Here is an 18,749-nt window from a genome sequence, read left to right as displayed (position 1 = left end):
ATCGTTTAAATCTAATTACAGTTCAGAGTTAACGAATTACGTTTTCTGAATCAATGGTTCTCATTATCTATCTATCTATCTGTGTAACATGTATGTAATATATATATAAACATACATACATACATACATGAATATATACATACACTTACTTGCACATATTCATATATAAATAATTAAATCTTAAGAACGAAGAGGAGAAGAAAAGAAATAGCCATTAGAAAGTTGACTAAGGTTGGTTTAATAAATGGAGTGGCGGAGGAGGGAGGGGGCTCACGGGGGTGGGAGGTTGTAGTGATTTGTATACTGTGAATGTAATAGAGAAAGTAGGAGGGAAGGGGGGTGGGGGGAAGAGAGCAGGGAAAGAAAGTATGTTAAGAAGTGACAGGATGGCATCACATATTTGTGTGGGAGGATGGGCAGATAACTCAGTAAGCAGCAATAGTAGGAAATTAATGTACAAGATCACACACACACACACACACACGCACACACGCACACACACACACTCTCACAAAGTCAAATATTAACTGAAAGTTCAATGTCTACAATTAATTAGACCATCAAATTTATTTGTTTTTCAAGGAAAACAGTTGACAGTAACTGCAAAGTATCCCTCATTTATTTGAGGGAATGTGTGTGTGTGTGAATGCATGTGAGTGTGTGTCTAAGAGTAAGATGAAGCTGGTTCAACAACAAAACTTTGAAGTCACTGTTACCTCTCTTTGCTGTAATAAGTTTAATGAATATCATCTACTCTACCTCCAAAAATATTGAGTAATCGTTCAGTTTAATGTTAGATCGTTTCTTTATGAATTTGACAGAAAAACATTTATGCATGTGCATATGTGCATGTGTGTGTGTGCATGCGCATGTACACAAACAGAAAAGCATTACTAATGGGAAAGCATAAACATATACAGGAAATGAATTCAGAAGTTTGACACATACAGGGTGTCATATATATACATACACCTTTATATGTACAGGGTGCAGTGAATAAACTGTCGTCTAAATTACACAAAAGTGAAAATAGCACTGACATCTCAGTCTAAGATATATTTACCAAAGTTACATCAAAATAACTTGAAATACTAAAGAGTAAATTTATTCAATAAAATTGCCATTGGCTTCAACCAGGGTTGGTTTGTTTACATCCTTGTCACTTAGCAGATTGGCAAAAGAGACCAACAGAATAACTACCAGGCATTAAAAAAAAATAAATAGTGGAAGTGATTTGCCTTATTAAGCCAATCAAGGCATTGCCCCAGCATGGCCACAGTCCAGTGACTGAAATTAGTAAGAGATAAATGGTAAGTGTTTGCACTGGCTGCTCTGTGTGTGTGTGTGTGTGTGTGTGTGTGTATACTTTGAAGTATATATGTGTATTCCCATATGTGCTGATGTTTGTGTGTGCATGGCTGTGTTGTGTATATATACATACATACATACACATACATGTATATTATACATATATATATATACATGTAGTATGTATGTATGTATGTATGTATGTATATATATATATATATATATATACACACATACATGTATGTGTACATATATATGAACACGTGTGTGTGTGTATATATATATATATATATATATATATATATATATATACACACATGTACATATATAGACACATGTATGTGTATGTGTTTATACCTAAAAGACAGAAGTCTCAGGGTGGGGGTGGGCAGAGAACATTTCTAAATATTTCTGCTTTAATTAAAAGCAAGAATTACAAATTTGATGAAGCTTGAAGCAATCAAAGACTAAAAAAATACAAATAAAACGAACAGCCCTCCCCCCATCACCACCACACCTCCTCCATATTTTTTTCTTTCTTTTCAATATTCTCAAATGAAATTCTCACCATATGCCATGTAATTAAACACCATTGAACCAGTATGGGAGGGTGGGGTGTATGTGGGTGTGAGTGTTTGTGTACGTGTATGTACGTGTTTATATTTGAGCATATATCTACGTGTGTGCATGAGTGTATATATACATATATGTATATATCATCATCATCATCATTTAACATCTCCTTTCCATGCTGGCATGGATTGGACGGTTTGACTTAGACCAGGAGGCTGCAGCAGGCCCCCATCTGATCTGGCGAGGTTTCTACAGCTGGATGTCCTTCCTAACGCCAACCACTCTGAGAATGTTGTGGGTGCACTTTACATGCCACCGACATGGGGGCCAGTCAGGTGGCACTGGCATCAACCATACTCAAATGATGCTGTTATATATATATATATATATATATATATATATATATATATATATATATATATATAACATGTATGTGTGTATATATATATATATATATATTTATGTGTATATGTACATATATATGTATTTATGTATATATATTAGTGATGCCCCAGCATTGAGCTGAAAAAAATAAAAGAATATATATTCATGTGTGTGTATAAATACACATATGTGTGTGTGTGTGTGTGTGTATGCATTGGTGTGAGTGCATGTGTGTATGTATATATGTGCATGTATATCCATATACATGTGTGTGTGTGTGTGTGTATTTCTCCAACAAATGGTTCAGTTTTCTTTCTTTTGTTCTTCTTGTTTTCTGTAGTCTGGCGCAGAGAGGGGGGAGGGGTTGCTAAAAATCCCTCTGCCCTCCTTACAGTTTTCTGTTATTTCACAGGTCTTTCTAGACATTAAGGGTGAGAGGTTGAGGTTTGGGTAAACCATATGTCATACAACTAGCACTAATCTGATGAAAACTCCCTTATGTTATAGTGGTGGTGGTGGTGGTGGTAGCAGTGGTCGTTATAGTGATGGGGAAGTGCTTCTTGGTAATAATAATAAAGAAAAAACTCAGGGATTCTTCTTAGGGGATTTTTTTTTTATAAGAATTTGAAAAATGAATTCTGGTTAATCTGAGAGTGTCATTGGTGCCTGCCAGTCTTGTGTAAATTGTTTACTGGGTAAATTCACTGCTGATTGGACAATGTCTGATGACAATGAAGAAGATCCGTATAGGAGAAATTATCAAGAAATTTGCACCCATTTTAGTACTGAAAGGTATACAGAAGGCAGTATATATATATATGTATGTATGTATATACAACAGGCTTCTTTCAGTTTCCATCTATCAAATCCACTAGCAAGACTTTGGTTGCCCTGAGGCTATAGCAGAAGACACTTGTCCAAGCTGTCATGCAGTGGGATTGAACTAGGAACCATGTAGTTGGGAAGCAAGCTTCTTACCACACAGCATGCCTGCATCTATATGGTAACAAAAGGGTTAGAATGATTCCATCAAAATTTCATGCTAAATTGTTCCAAACACCAGTTTAATAATGATAAAAGACATTCTAATAATTCTTCACAATTTTCAAAATTTATCAAAGCAAACGCAGAATATATCTCAACAGAAATATTTTAACAAAAGAATTAATCAAGACATTCTTTGTGAAGGTGTCTAAGTCCATGAATTTTTCTTGACCTTTCTAATGTTCTGTCTTTAGTTTCATGTTAGTCCAATTCCTTGATCTCCTTAGAATTCCAAATACATTATTTACATTATTTAACATTTTTCTTTCCTTGTAATGACTAATTATAAAAATTAATTTCCCTTTCTGCGAAAACAGAATTTGCTTCAAGAGCCATTTTTTAATAGAGAATATTTAATTATTTTTCTTTTGTAAAAGACAAAATTTTCCAGCCATTTTTAATTTAATAATTAAAAAAAAAAAAAAACATGCCAAAGTCCCAATAAAATTGAGAGACACAGTGAAAGTGTCACAGCACCTCCTCCCCTTTGATGTGTCTGTCAACCTCTTATCACCAGCATCAATACAGCTATATTGATATAGCCATGTCATCCCACTTAATCTATCAATCTATTCTCACCTCTTCCTTCTCCTCACTCATTTCTCTGCTACTCTCACTACAATTTACCTCTCACTTCTCATCTCCCACCTTAATGCTTCACACCCCCATCTTTCTCTCTCTTCCCAAAGCCTGCCATTCCATTTACTGGCTCCACTCTTCCTCTTTATTGTAATAAATACTTCATGTGTGTGTGTGTGTCTCCTACTCTTTTATCCCCCCCCCCAACAACCCTCATATTCCAAGAGCCTGACAAAAGACAGAGACCAAGTCATTTGGACTTTTCAATAAAAGATTCTCTTATTCTTTGGTTTCAGCCATTGGACTGTGACCGTATGCAGACACAGGACACACAGACAGACATGCAGACATCCAGAAAACTAGACAGGACACAGCTGAGTAGCATGTGTGTGTATGTATGTGTGTGTGTGTGTGTGTGTGTGTGTGTGTCTGGTATGTTTATATGTGTGTGCATGTGTCTGTGTGATATCTCAGCTTGTGTCTACGTGTGTGTGTGTGTGTTTGTATGTGTGAGTATGATGTTGCAGCTTGTTTGTGTATGATGCCTCGACCTGTGTCTGCACGTGCGTGTATGTGTGTGTGTGTGTGTGTGTATATGTTTGGTATCTTAGCTTGTGTGTGTATGTATATGTGTGCGCGCGTGTGTGTGTTTGTATATGTGTTTTTTTCCCACACAACTTGATATTGTTTTCAAGTCTTCATTTCTTGCAGCAGTGTCAGCTTAATTAAATGTAGGTCCTCGTTAGTGTATAATGTACAGCAGATACTAAATTAGAGTAAGAGGAGCAATTTGGTTTGAACTTGATATTTTGTTAGATATGGTCTGTGGAATGACACACAATGATGTTGATTCATGACAAACGAGAGAGAAATATCAAACCCCTGGTTAGGAAGCTAGTCTATTGAAAAAGGACTTTCTTCAAATTACTCTGTCAAATATAAAGCTTATTTATTCACTTTGTTTTAAATCAATCATGAATTATCTCATAGCTTTGAGATTTTGATAATGTGATTGCTTATTTTAAGAATGACATTGTATGGTAAGTGTAAGAGGCTGGATCTGGTCATTAAAAGATATCATTAAATGTTACATGATATTTTGCCAAAATGAAGCTGTGTATAAGCAAGAACCATTTGTTGCCAGAGTGAAATGCCAAAAGGTCACCAGGTACAGCAGACCTGTATCCAGCTGCAAATCCCTGTTCGAAGCCATTTCTCCAGGACACAGTCAAAGAGTAGGAAGCAGAGGCAGACAAAACAGGTCCCTATTTAATAATATCAAGGACTGGGCAGGGCTGAATACGGCCCCTTTTCTGGGTGAGATGGAAGACACCAATCAGTGGTAAATGTTGACTGCCAGAGCATGTAGAAGAACACAGCCAACGATTGGAAGATGATGGGTACATGTAAGAAGGGTAATGCTACATGAAGCATGGAGCAATCTAATAAGAGATTTGTGAAAGGTTAGAGAGAAATTAGGTAAACATGTAATGTTTACCTAATTAGCTGTACATGTAATGAAATGGAAGGTGGAGCCAAAACACGCTGGGGTGGGTAGAGAATGTTTGGTTTATAAAGACGAGAAAAGATGTAGGAAGGAGAGACGACTGTGATAATCTAGATATATGATAGCACCGCCACTACACTGATTGCTCTGCCATATTCAGTTACAATCTTCAAGAGTTCAAATCCCACTGGAGTTGTGTTTCCCTTTCAATAAAGCAGGCAGCAGGCAGTCAAAGACCAAGATTCATTGTTAATCATTTACACTGTTTCCCAAAATATTTGGCCATGTGCCAGTGAAACAGATCGTTACTGGGTCGGCAAAGTGCCAGGAATGGGAGAGAGCTAGAAACAGCAGAAACACCAGGAGAGCAATAGACAAGATCCCTTACAGTAGATATTTAGTTCCATTCCTTTCTCTTCAAATCTTGCCTGGCTTTGTCCCTCCTCTCAAGGTTAGTCAAAGTCCCAGTAATATACCAGGGATCAATCCAGAATACTTGATCCATGTTGTGACCATATAATGATGTAAATTATCATCATCATCACATCATCATCATCATCATTATTTGTTGTTGTTGTTGTTATTAAGGTGATGAGCTGGCAGAATCTTTAGCACACCAGGCATGGCTTAGTGGTATGTCTTCTATTCTTGCATTCTGAGTTCAAATTCATCTGAGGTAGACTCTGCCTTTCATCTATTCAGAATTGCTAAAATAAGTACCAGTTGTGCACTGGGGGTTGTTATAATTAACTTTCCCCCCTCCCCTCAAATTGTTCCAAAATTTGAAACCATTATTTTTACTGTTGTTGCACAAATCCTTCAGAACATTAATTTAAACCCGAAGCGATCGTTCACCCCAATAAATACCATCTCCCATCTCGAGTATTCCTCCTTTTCCCAATGTTTGGCTCACTTGTGTTCTTCAGTGTTGCTCAGCTTAAAAAGTTTCAATTACATTCCAACTCTTTTCATTGGCTCACAGCGATAACTACACACCCCTTTATACACACACACACACACACACACACACACACACACACACACACATATACAGCCTTAATACACACACCCATTATACACACACCAACATGCATATATATATACACACATACACACTGTTAGTGAAACTGTTTCTATTTTTCAACAGAAACATTAATGGAGTAAAGTTACAACCACCTCCTACCTTCAACATTTAACTTTTCTCTTTCTCTCTCTCTCATTTCCTCTGCCTACCACTCATATTTTATTTACTCCTCCACTCTCAGCATCTTTAACATACTAGGCTACAACACCTTATGGAAATACAAGAGAAAGGTATACACACACGTGCATATGTGTGTGTGTCTGTATATACACACATGCACTCTCAAATACTCATACACAAACACACATGCATATTCAAATGCACACACATGATCGCATGCATGCATACACAAAATGTGTACTTTCACATACTTGCATGCACACAGTCATATGACAGACAAATGGAAATGTGTATGCACATGCATACATGGCTATGCACCCATGCAGGTGTACACACAGATATTCATGCACATATACTGAGATGCACATGCATGCATGCACACACATGCATGTGTACATGTGCACCTATATATATGCAAGATCACGAGGAAAAACATTCAAATTCCAAATAAACAAACACAGCTGCACATTTTCATGTGCAAAGTAGAAGGTAGCGAGATCAAGGCCTGGGCAGGAAGTGAGTGACGTATTAGCATTATTATTATTATCATCATTATTATTATTATTAATACTATACTATAATTTAATACATTCCATATTTCGAAGGCAGCAAAAGTTGGCAGAACTGTTAACACACTGGGCAAAATGCTGTGCAGCATTTCGTCTGTCTTTACGTTTTGAGTTCAAATCCAACCAAGATTGACTTTGATTTTTGTACTTTCAGGGTAGGTAAAATGAGTATGAGTTGAGTACTGGGGTCAATGTAATTGACTCACTCTCATCCCCAAACTTGCTGGCCTTATGCCAAAATTTGAAATCATTATTATTATTATTATTATTATTATTATTAAGGCGGTGAGCTGGCATAATTGTTAGCATGCTGGGCAAGCAAAAAGTGTGTCATGGAGATACTTCAGTGATATTTTACTGATTAACTAAGTCCAACTGTGTTTGTACTTGAGCCAATGACAAAGTTAGTATGTGGTCACTTAGATATGGTAGCCAAATGTCCCTCAAACCACATCACGACATCATGATGTGGTGTGCTTACATCTCCGTAACTTAGCAGTTCGGCAGAAGAGACAGATAGAATAAGCGCCAGGCTTTCAAAGAATAAGTCTAGGATTCGATTTTTTCAACTAAAAGGTGGTGCTCCAGCATGGTCGCAGTCAAATGACTGAAACAAGTAAATGAGAGTGAAAGGGTTTGTATCTCTGTGAATTGCATGGCAACCTCAGTAGTGTAGGTGGTATAGAAAATAAGGGGTCAGCCCCTACTGAAAAGGGACTGAGGAAGGGCATCCAACCAAAGAAATCCTGCCAGAGCAGACATTTTGAGATTGGTGCAGTCGTTGGATGTATTGGAGCCTATCAAACCATCCAACCCATGCCAGCATGGATGTTAAATGATGATGATGTATATATATATGAGAGAGAGAGATAATGAATATAGGACACATAAATATACAAATGGACATATTTTTTCTCATGCTTACATACACACACATACATAAATACACACACACACAAACATATCCTGATATTTTCTAAACTGACCAGGAACACATTCAGAATTTTCTTGAAAATTTTTTCCATTTCATTTACCACACCCGAAAAATTTTTCCTGTTTACCACCACCACCATACTACTACTACTACTACTACTACTACTACTACTACAATAATAATAATAATAATAATAATAATAATAATTATGTGTGTACATGTGTGTGTGCACACGCACACATGTGTGGATGTGTTATACATCAGATAGCTAACAGGAAAAGTTTTGAAAACCCAGCAACCGTTTAGTCAAGTTCTGTTGATGCTTAAAGCATAAAGAAGAAAATAAATTACCATCTCTCTCTCTATCTATCTATCTATCTATCTATCTCTCCTCCCACTACCCCCATACAAATACACATGCATGAAAAAAATCAATAAAAACCAAGATCTATGAAGAAAGAGAGAAAGAGAGAAAGAGGAAAACAAGATTTGTAATTTCAAACCAATGAAAGGAACTCAACACATTTGCTCAACCAGCAAGAAAGAGCAGCCAAATCTGCTCCAGCATGGCCAGAGAACAAGATGGAAATCAGTAAAAAAGAAAACGTTTCCTCTCTCTTTCCTTCTCTTAATTGTTCTTCTGTTAATCACTTTCTTGTTTGTAATATTTACGAGAGAATCAGGCATCAATTAGTTTGGTAGAAATCAGTGTCCAAATGTGTATTTATATTATTAGTCAGAACAGTTTGAAGCTAAGAAAAAAAAAAAACTGTGGCCATCCATGCACACAGGCAGGTCCTTCATGACCTCAGCCAGGTGAAGAAATGTATTGGACAATGCAGTCTTTGGGCATGAAGGTCATGTCTGGAACACTTCTGCTCACACAGTGCAACCTTGATCATTGTTGACCAACCCAAAAAGATTTTATATTCCCATTTTCTCCCATTAATTCTAAAGAGTTAATCCCTTCATTTTCCTAAGCAAATTCTTTTGTTTAACTAAAATTCCCCAGAAGTTTGACAGCAAATCTCAGCAGAATTAACCCCAAGCCTTTCTTTGTGTGTGTGTGAGTGAGTGAGGCTTTACCCATGTACCGACCCACACTGACACACACACACACACATATATATATATATACGGGGGGGGGGGGTAGGCATGCTGTATCTCGTTTCCATCAACCTAGACACACCAATAAATAGAACAATCCTACTGTTTGTGGAAATTTCATGCATGCAGCCATGAAATAAAGGATGGAAGAAGAATAAATGGGGGCAGAATGGCAATGGCAGCGACAGCGGCAGTGCAGGGGGGAGGGGGACGGGGGGAGAGCCCAGTAGGGAGGACTGGGACAATCACTTTCAGTTGTGGCAGTGGTAGTAGGAGCCCCACCCCATCCCCAGCCCCCACCTCCGGTTCCCAATTGTAGCTGAGTCTGCACTTAACACACACAGCTCTTGTTTATGGCCCACTTAGGTTCAATCTATGAATGTCAAAATCATTAGAATAAAAAACTTCTGTGGTCAGACATCAATTGGAATTGTGTGTGTGTGTGTGTGTGTGTGTGTGTTGCATTCACTTCTTTTCTCTCTCTCTCTCTCTCTCTCTCTATCTCTCTCCGTTAAATTTTAAATCTCTTGTCAACTGTGACATAATAGACTTGACATATAAGGTGTGTGTGTGTGTGTGTGTGTGTGTGCACGCAAACATTTATATATGTGGTTGTGTGTGTGTGTGTGTATAGGCATGTGTTTATGCATATATACATACAAACGCAATTGTACATTCATGCACATACATGCGTATATGTACGTGTGTGCTTGTGTGTGTGGGGGGGGGGATATACATGTGTGTGTATGTGTATATATATATGTATATATATATATATATATATATATATATATACATACATATATATATATATATATATATATATATACACTTACATTTGCATATGCGTATTTGTGTCTAATTTATTGAAGCACTAAACACCAATGAAAAATGTGCAAGGGGTGGGGCCTGAGTAGCTCCTGATTTTGGGTAAAAGAAAATACTGGAGGGTTCCTGTGCCGGTGGCACGTAAAAAGTACCATTTGAGCGTGACCAATGCCAGTACTGCCTGACTGGCTCTCGTGCCGGTGGCACATAAAAAGCACCCACTACACTCTCGGAGTGGTTGGCATTAGGAAGGGCATCCTGCTGTAGAAATTTTACCAGATCAGATTGGAGCCTGGTGCAGCCTCCTGGCTCGCCAGTCCTCAGTCAAATCGTCCAACCCATGCCAGCATGGAAAGCAGTCGTTAAATGATTATGATGATGATGATTCCCCTCTCAGATTTACACATTTATTGCATTGGGCCTTCAGTTTTTCTCAGCCCTTTTAACAGAACTCAGAAAGCTGGGCTTCCAACCAGGCCTTTCCTGATACCCTCAAAGCCAGGAACTTTTCAGCCCTTTCTCATATGAAATGTGAAGTCAACTTCTAAGCCTGCGTTTTTTATAGTAAACACACATTTCACGTTACTGTGAAATGTAGATATTGTTGTTAGATCCTAATAAAGCAATCAAGTGGAAATCCCTGAAATGGAGCACATTGTCTCTGATGACGCCATAAACCTGATAGTGTCAGGTGTGTGCAGATTTCAACAGGTAACACCTGCAATTAGTTTGCAAATAAATGTTCTTGAGTTGCATTTATTTTGATTATTCAGGAATTATTGAGAAATCTGAGACAGTGTTTGTTGGGATTAACGGGTGTCAGAGAAAATGCCTTGTGGTATTTGTACTGGCATTTTACGATCTGGGTTAAAATCCCACTTGGCTCCACTTAGCCTTTTGTCTTTCCAGAGTCAATAAAATAAAGTATTACAATGGAGGTTATGATATTGCTCAAAGCCCTCCTTCAAAATCGTTGGCCTGGAGGAGGAGGAGGAGGAGGAGGAGTTTAATTCTTCAATTGCATGTAACACAGGCAACGCCGGGTATCTCTGCTAGTTATTTATATTTCTAGTATGAAGTAAGTCACATGACTGGGACCATGTTATCTAGCAGTAGGGGGTTACATGTTCCCTTAGAGCAGTGGGAGATCAAAGACTCCCGAACAAACATATTTGGTGAAGTACAAGGAACTGCTACCTACTTTTGCTGGAAACTGGAGACTCCCACCCCAGATAATGTATCCCAGGCTATCTGGAGTAGTAGTAGTAGTAATAGTAGTAGGAGGAGGATATGCCCAGATCTCATTTCCTTTTATCATATTGGCCCCTAGAAACCCTAACAAGCAGGAGAGCAGCCAGTTTCTCCTTGAATTCCTACCTACATTCCCACCTGATTTTCCCTTAAGTAACTTCAGTCTCCCATCTGCAAATTCTTTCTCGACCGATTTAGTAATTCGTTCCTTATATCTGCACTCAGCTAAATTCCTTCCGCACCAATTTAATCTAAATCCCTCCAGCTACAATATTTCCAAAACATTTTACGTTACTAATTCTCTTATTCTATATTCTCCACCTTTATTTTCGTCTCACAGACTTCCACACACACACCCCCCTCCATTCCCCCTACAAAAACCTTCCTTGCCAATGACAGGTGAAAATGTGTGGCTTAGTGGTCAGGGTATTCGGCTCGTGGTCATTAGGTCATAAGTTCAGTTCCTGGCAGTGCCTTGTGTCCTTGAGCAAGACACTTTATTTCACACTGCTCTCCAGTTCACTCAACTGGGAAAAACGAGTTGTACCAGCCTTGTCACATCCCGTTTCATGCTGAATCTTTCTCAGAACTACATTAAGGGTTACACATGTCTGTGGAGTTCTCAGTCACTTTCACGTTAATCGCACAAGCAGGCTGGAAGCTTCATCATTGTACCAATGCCGGAGCCTGCAAGGTAATGAGTCTGAAACGGTGCCCAACCATTGTACTCCAATCCAAAGGCACATACTTAGAGCAGCTTCATTCACCCTAACCATTTTGGCCATATCCACTGGGAGAAAGCATTTCCCTCTCCAACCGGATTCTGGCACAAGACCAGCAATGTTTGGTGGCAGTGGAAGTCAAATACATCAACCCCAGTACTTGACTGGTAATAACTTTATAGATCCTGAAAGGATGAAAGACAAGGTTGGCCTTAGCAGGAGTCAAAGTCTTATTTTATCATCTGGCAGGAGACATTGTCATATATGGGACTGTTTGGCACAATGTCTTTTTTCTCATGAGATGATGGTGTTTGCAAACCTGGCAACCCCAAGCTGCCAAATCACAAAGTAAGGAGGAGGAGGAGACAAAGGAGGGAGGAATAGAGGTAGAGTAAAGAAAAGGAGGAGGAATAGATGAGAAAATAAGGCAGAAAAAAAAAAGATTTGAGGAGAAGAATGAAAACTAATAAACAGAAAGTAAAAGCCTAAAGAGATTTGAAATGACAGCAACAACAACAAGTGTTCTTCCAATCTTGTTAAGGAATTTGAAAAGCTAAAAATAGAAACAACAACAAAATTGTGATTGAAAGCAAAAAGAATATTAAATCCAGAAATGGAAATCCAAACAGAAACTTCATGTAGAACCAAGACTGAAACGGTTTCTTAGTAATGTTCTGGAAGCAATGAGCATAAGGGTGTGGTGCCAATAACAGCACCCCCTGTGGAGACCATAACAGCAAACATTTGGAATTAAAACTAATATGGTAGCAATTCAGAAACTGATGTGGTTGGGGTTTGTAGTCAGAAATAGATTTGAATTGTGGCTTGTTTTAAATCCTAACATCCTACATGGATCGTAAATATATGGGTCTTAAACCTAAGTCATAAATCTAATGCAAGTTGTAAAACCAACTGGAGTCATAAATGCAAATCACAATTACAGCATGGGTCATAAATCCAATAGGAGTCCCTGAGCCCAACAGGAGTCCCTGGACCCAACAAGAGTTACTGAGCCGAATAGCCTTGAGCCCAACAGGAATCCCTGAGCCCAACAGGGTCATAAACACATTAACCCCATTATTTGACAAGTACTTTATTCTATCCACCCTGATGAAAGGTAAATTTGACTTCAGCAAGATTTGAGCTCAGAATAAAGAATTAGAAGAAAAACCACTAAGCATTTTGACCAATGTCCCAATGGTTCTGTCAGATTTCTTGCCTTGACAATAATAATTGTTTTAAACTTTGACATAAGGCAAGTGATTTCGAGGGGAGAGGACAAATCAATTAGAGAGGCCCCGGCCCTAGTGGCACTGAACTTGGAACTGTGTGGTTGAGAAGCAAACTTCTTACCACACAGCCACTCCTGCACTTTAAAAAAAAAAATTTTTTTTTAACAACAACAAAAACAAATCACAAAAAAAATGTAGAAATTTCATGACTTACAATAAATCACTTTCTCGAATGCCGGGAGTTTCCAGAGTAGAATAAGGAGGAATCTGAAGGAAAGGAAATAACAAACATTACATAAATACAACAGAAGTGAAACGAATGTCTGGATTTAAGCCTTTTAGGTGTGTGTATGTGTGTGTGCATGTAAGAATGTGTGTGAGAACATACATACAATAAATATTATACATAGATATACACATTTAAAAAAAAAATATATATATATATATATACATTACGCTACAGAAGCATAAAAGTGCTGAATGCAACCTTGTATTGAAAATGCGTAGAATCTGATAAATGGTAATTTATGCAAGATAAATGGGGATTACTTAATCTCTGGTTATCTCATACAACACATACACACGTTGCAAAATACATGACTGTATAAGCATTATAGCTATATGTGTATGTCTGTATATATTTTGGTAAGTTAATTTGTAAACATATGTAACTATGTGTTTATGTATGTATCAAATTATGTATGTACATGTGTGTGTGTATATTATATATATATGATGATGATGATATATATATATATATATATATATATATATATATATATATATATATATATATATCCGTTTAAATGATGATGATGTTGGACAAGCTTCAAAAGTTTATGGTCTAGATGCAAGCTTCAGCATTGGAGGAAAAAAAGGCCTTATGGTATTTGTTCTGAGTCTTTATGGTCTGAGTTCAAATCCTACCAAGGTCAACTTGAGACAGAAACTGAAAGAAGCCCATCATATAAATGTATATGCGTGTGTGTGTCCCCCACCACCGCTTGATAAGCGGTGTTGGTGTGTTGACATCCCTGTGACCTAGCAAATCAATGAAAAATGACTGATAGAATAGGCACCAGATTTTAAAAAATAAAAAAGTACTGGAATCTGTTCATTCAACTAAAAATTCTTCAAGGTGCTGACCCAGCATGGCCACAGCCTAATGACTGACACAACAAAAGGTATTTGACCAACAGACTTTCAAGCGTTGGGGCATTAGTCCCTACAATCTAAAAGCAGCAGGGGTGGGGCAGCTAAGGTCACATGCACTGTGCCTCCCTCTTTGAATAATGTACAATAAAAGTCATAAAGAAACAAATACTTTTAATAAAATTGGACGGGGGGGGGGCGCAATTTTTCAGGAAGATTTTTTTTTTTTGATTTGTTCTTTGTTTTTTGATTATTCTTTTCTTGAAACAAACTAATATTAGCTGATTAATGAGAAAATGAAAACGAAGAAGGAACAATGTAAAAGAAAAAGAGAAAAAGAAAAAAGGCAAATAATAATAATAATAATAATAATAATATTAAAGTCTTGAAGAAATGAAAGAACACATTTGCAAACCAAAAACGGCAACCAACCAACCAACCAACCAAGTGGCGTGCGCTAGATTCTTTGTGAAGCCCCCAATCTCAGGCATCAATCGCAGAATGATGTAATCAGAGTGACAGCCTATCAAGAAGGATGTTAAAAAGGATGTAGAATTGTAGTGTGTGAAGAAAGGAGAATACAAGAATAGAAGAATGAAACAGAACAAGATTGTGGTAGCGAGGAGGGGGGGGACATTGACGGAGGCGAAGATGGTAGGGGTGGTGGCAGTGGAATCTGGTCAGCTAATTTCTATAGCTTCCTGAGTTACGTCAATGATGTTTCTAGATTCAACCCACAGAAATTATTATTATTGTTGTTGTTGTTGTTGTTAACAAAAACAAAAACAAAAACACACAACATTAAAAAGAAAAATTACATAACAAAGAAACTGTGTATCTATTTGTGTGTATGAATATATACAAACACACACACACACACACACACACATGCACACGTACATGCATATATGTGTGTGTTTGTATACAATCACGCACGCATAATTCTTAGAATATAATTTCTTTTAAAAGCCTTCAAGTGTCTTACAGTTAATTTGGGATAAATATAGTGAGGAGTGAACAAGTACATTGCTGTACAAGTCAACACCCACCGCCCACCCAAACAAACCGCCCACACACCCACCCACAACCTCTTTCACTCCTCTCTCTCTCTCTATGTAAAGAAGTAAATCTGAAATTAAAAAGATAATAATGATAATATAAAAAGTAGAAACAAACTGAAAAAAAGAAAGAAAGCCAGTCTTTGAGGAATGCACTGAAAAACCGAATTTTGCAAATTGGAGAAAAATCATAGATTTTGAGGGTAGGGTGTAGGGGGGAGGGGGAGGTAAGGTTGTGTTTGTGTAATTTCCAAGACAATTCTGATGCTATTAGATTCTGATACAAATATAAATTTGCAGTAATTTAAGAATGAAATTACTACTACTACTACTACTACTACTACTACTACTAATAATAATAATGCTTTATTTGCCACAGGGGCAAGGAATACAATACAAAGATGAACATGAAGGATTAACAGACTGGAATGTTATTTCAGACTTTTAATTAGGTAGTGAACTGGCAGATTCATTAGCCTACCAGATGAAATGCTTGACAGTATTTTGTCTATCTTCACGTTCTGAGTTCAAATTCTGCTGGGGTCAACTTTGCCTGTCATCCTTTCAAGGTCAATAAAATAAGTACCAGCTGAATATTGGTAGTCGGTGTAATCAACATATCCCTTCTAAAATTGCTGGCCTTGTGCCAAGATTTAAAACTATTATTATTATTATTATTATTATTATTATCATTATTTTAAATTGAATATAAAATGAAAAGATGGCTATATTGAAGTAATACTAACTTAACTTGTGAAAAGTTATCTGATACTTACAAATAATAATAATAATCTTTTCTTTTATAAGCACAAAGCTTGGAATTTGAGGGGAGGGGCTAGTCTATTATATCAACCCCAGTGTTCAATTTCTACTTAATTTATTGACCCTGAAAGAATGAAAGACAAAGTTGGCTTCAGTGGCATTTGAACTCAAAACCCAAAGAGTCAAAAGGAAGGCTGCTAATGCGATTTTGCCATCTTCGGATCACAAACAACAACGACAACAACACAAAAGAATATCCATGGAGAGAAAAACAAAATCCCACAAAATGAAGCGGATAAAAGCATAAAAAATAATGGGTAGTGTCTGGAGAGAGGGTGGGAAGAGGGTGGAAAGGAAAAAGAGAGAAAGGAGAAAGACGATAAAGATGTAATCAGTTAACTAACAATGAAACAGCAGACCAACAAGTATGTTGTTGGGGTTGGTGGTGGTGGTGGTCTGTCTTTATATGGGGGGGGGGGGGGAGAACAAAGAACAAAAGGTGACAATTGTCTTATTCTCTGGCAATCACAGAGTTATGTTTTGCTCTCTTCAGAGACAGGAAGTGTGAAGAGAGAGAGAAGAAATATTTGTGTTGTGTGTTTATAATAGGATGGGTGGATGGAAAGATGGAGAGAAAGAGGGAGATGGGAGAGAGAGAGAGAGAGACAACCCTTATAGCCACTGACATGGACATGGTTTTTAGTTATTCCACCCACATGGTGGTGAAGGTGGTGGAGTAGGAGTGAAAGAAGAAAGAGGAGGTGGAGGAGGAGAAGAACAAGTGGCAGGCACTTGCTAAGAAATGTGTGAAATAAGCCTTTATGGAGAGTTGCTAAGTTGTGTCTGTGAATATCATAATGGAACTGGCAGATAGATACAAGATGTACAACAGCTGAAGAAAGAGGAAACAAGGGAGCCTCTACATTGTCACTAAGACTGGTAGAAACAACAGCAAAATTTCCCTCAAACCACACATTACTGTCTAAAAAAAGGTCTCGTGTTAGATAATAACGTCCAGGGTACTGTAGATATTTCCAAAACCAAAGGGGTCGTGTGATATATATTGCACATATTTCCAAAACCAAGGAAAGAAACTGAGATGTGATAACTCAAATATCTTTAATCATAAGTCTGCTGGAACAAGACTGACTGATTTGGGATTAAAGAACAACCACAACACTAGAAATGTCAAAAGATAACAAACAACATCAACAATTGCAGTTGATGACAATCCCGGGCAGAGAAAATACAGGGCCAAATGCCTTAAGGTATTTATTCCCAGTTCAAATCCCACTCTAGCCTATAGAGCGATAGACTGAATCCGTTACCTGGATGAACATCAATCACTCCTGACATCTTGGGCAGCTTTAGTGAGACCAACTCTGTTGCAAACATCCAAGCTGGGTCTTCACCTACACTTGGTGATATTTTCTAAACATTTGGATTATATTTTACGATTTTTACTAAAAAAATAGCTTTCTTGCAAACCACATGTGGCACACAAGAATGTCGTGGCACAGTGGGTTATAATGCCTGAGGTAAGGTGTGATTTTAGCGATACTCAGTTGTTATTTCTAGCATGTCAAACAACCACAGAAGGACCCTCATTTGCTTACATTTCTCTTCGATGATAATAAGTAGAACAACAGTGATAATGATGAATAATGATGATGTCAGTATGATGGTGATGATGATGATGAAGATGATGATGATGATGATGATGATGATGATGAAAGCAGCTTCATATTCCAACCTTTAAACAATATGCCACTCAATAAAAAGCAACAACAACAACTACAACATTTAAATGGTTAACAAAGGACAATGATGTCAGCTCTAAAATGTTTCAGAGCTGAAGAAGCTCTTCAGGTTTCACTTTTAGAAATTTATACAAATTTCTTATTTTTTTATTTTCATTTTAATATCAGAAATAATACAATACTCATTGTGTGGCTTTTTTTTTTTTTGTAAACTTTATTTAAATCATTTTCTCCCTTTTCTCTTTCTTTTTCATTCCCGCTTTTCCTTTTCTTTTTTGTTTTTATTAATGTTGTAGTTTCATAGAAACGAAAGAATTAAACAATATTATATTTCACATTATGAAAGATCATGTTACGCACAACCAGAATTAACTCGGACGCACAGCAGGAGGGAGAGGAAACAAGACAACATATCGCTGTAATGTAGAGCAACATCTGTTTGATGGTCAAAGTAAATGGCCACCTATTGGAATTGTTTAGCATTGCTCATTCGGTCCGTCAAGGATTCCCACTCTTGCCTCTTCTGTATGGGTGTGTAAAGAGGGTAAGAACCCTCACCTGCAATTTTGATGAAATTCGAATCATAGGTATTCCAGTTCATTAGAGAAAATATAACAGAAAGGTCTAATTCTTCAATTGTATGTAACACGGGCAACGCCGGGTATCTCTGCTAGTTATAAATAATAATAATAATAATAATAATAATAATTAATTAATTTTGCATGGAGAGTGTTCCTCGTATTTGACTGGTACTTGATTAGTACTGGGGTCAATT

At 37.4% G+C, this 18,749-nt stretch overlaps 1 protein-coding gene and 1 long non-coding RNA gene across 5 annotated transcripts in view; one reads left to right on the top strand and one right to left on the bottom strand.

The window, feature by feature from the left end:
- The window catches only part of LOC106871497 (pleckstrin homology domain-containing family A member 2), a 146,785-nt gene that overhangs the window by 60,299 nt on the left and 67,737 nt on the right, over window positions 1-18,749 (bottom strand). For all 4 annotated transcript variants that reach the window (XM_014917984.3, XM_014918002.3, XM_014917992.3 and 1 more), the window contains exon 2: window positions 13,457-13,509. The gene's annotated coding sequence lies outside the window, so the exon portion shown is untranslated. The remainder of the gene's footprint in view (window positions 1-13,456; window positions 13,510-18,749) is intronic.
- LOC128249890 (uncharacterized) overlaps window positions 1-18,749 on the top strand; it is a 113,534-nt gene that overhangs the window by 88,360 nt on the left and 6,425 nt on the right. The window lies entirely within an intron of this gene.

The sequence above is a fragment of the Octopus bimaculoides genome, chromosome 18 (genome assembly GCF_046866305.1).
Source record: "Octopus bimaculoides isolate indiv1 chromosome 18, ASM4686630v1, whole genome shotgun sequence".
Taxonomy (NCBI): Eukaryota; Metazoa; Mollusca; class Cephalopoda; order Octopoda; family Octopodidae; genus Octopus; species Octopus bimaculoides.
Note: the sequence above shows the minus strand (reverse complement) of the source record. Positions and strands in the feature narration are given on the sequence as shown.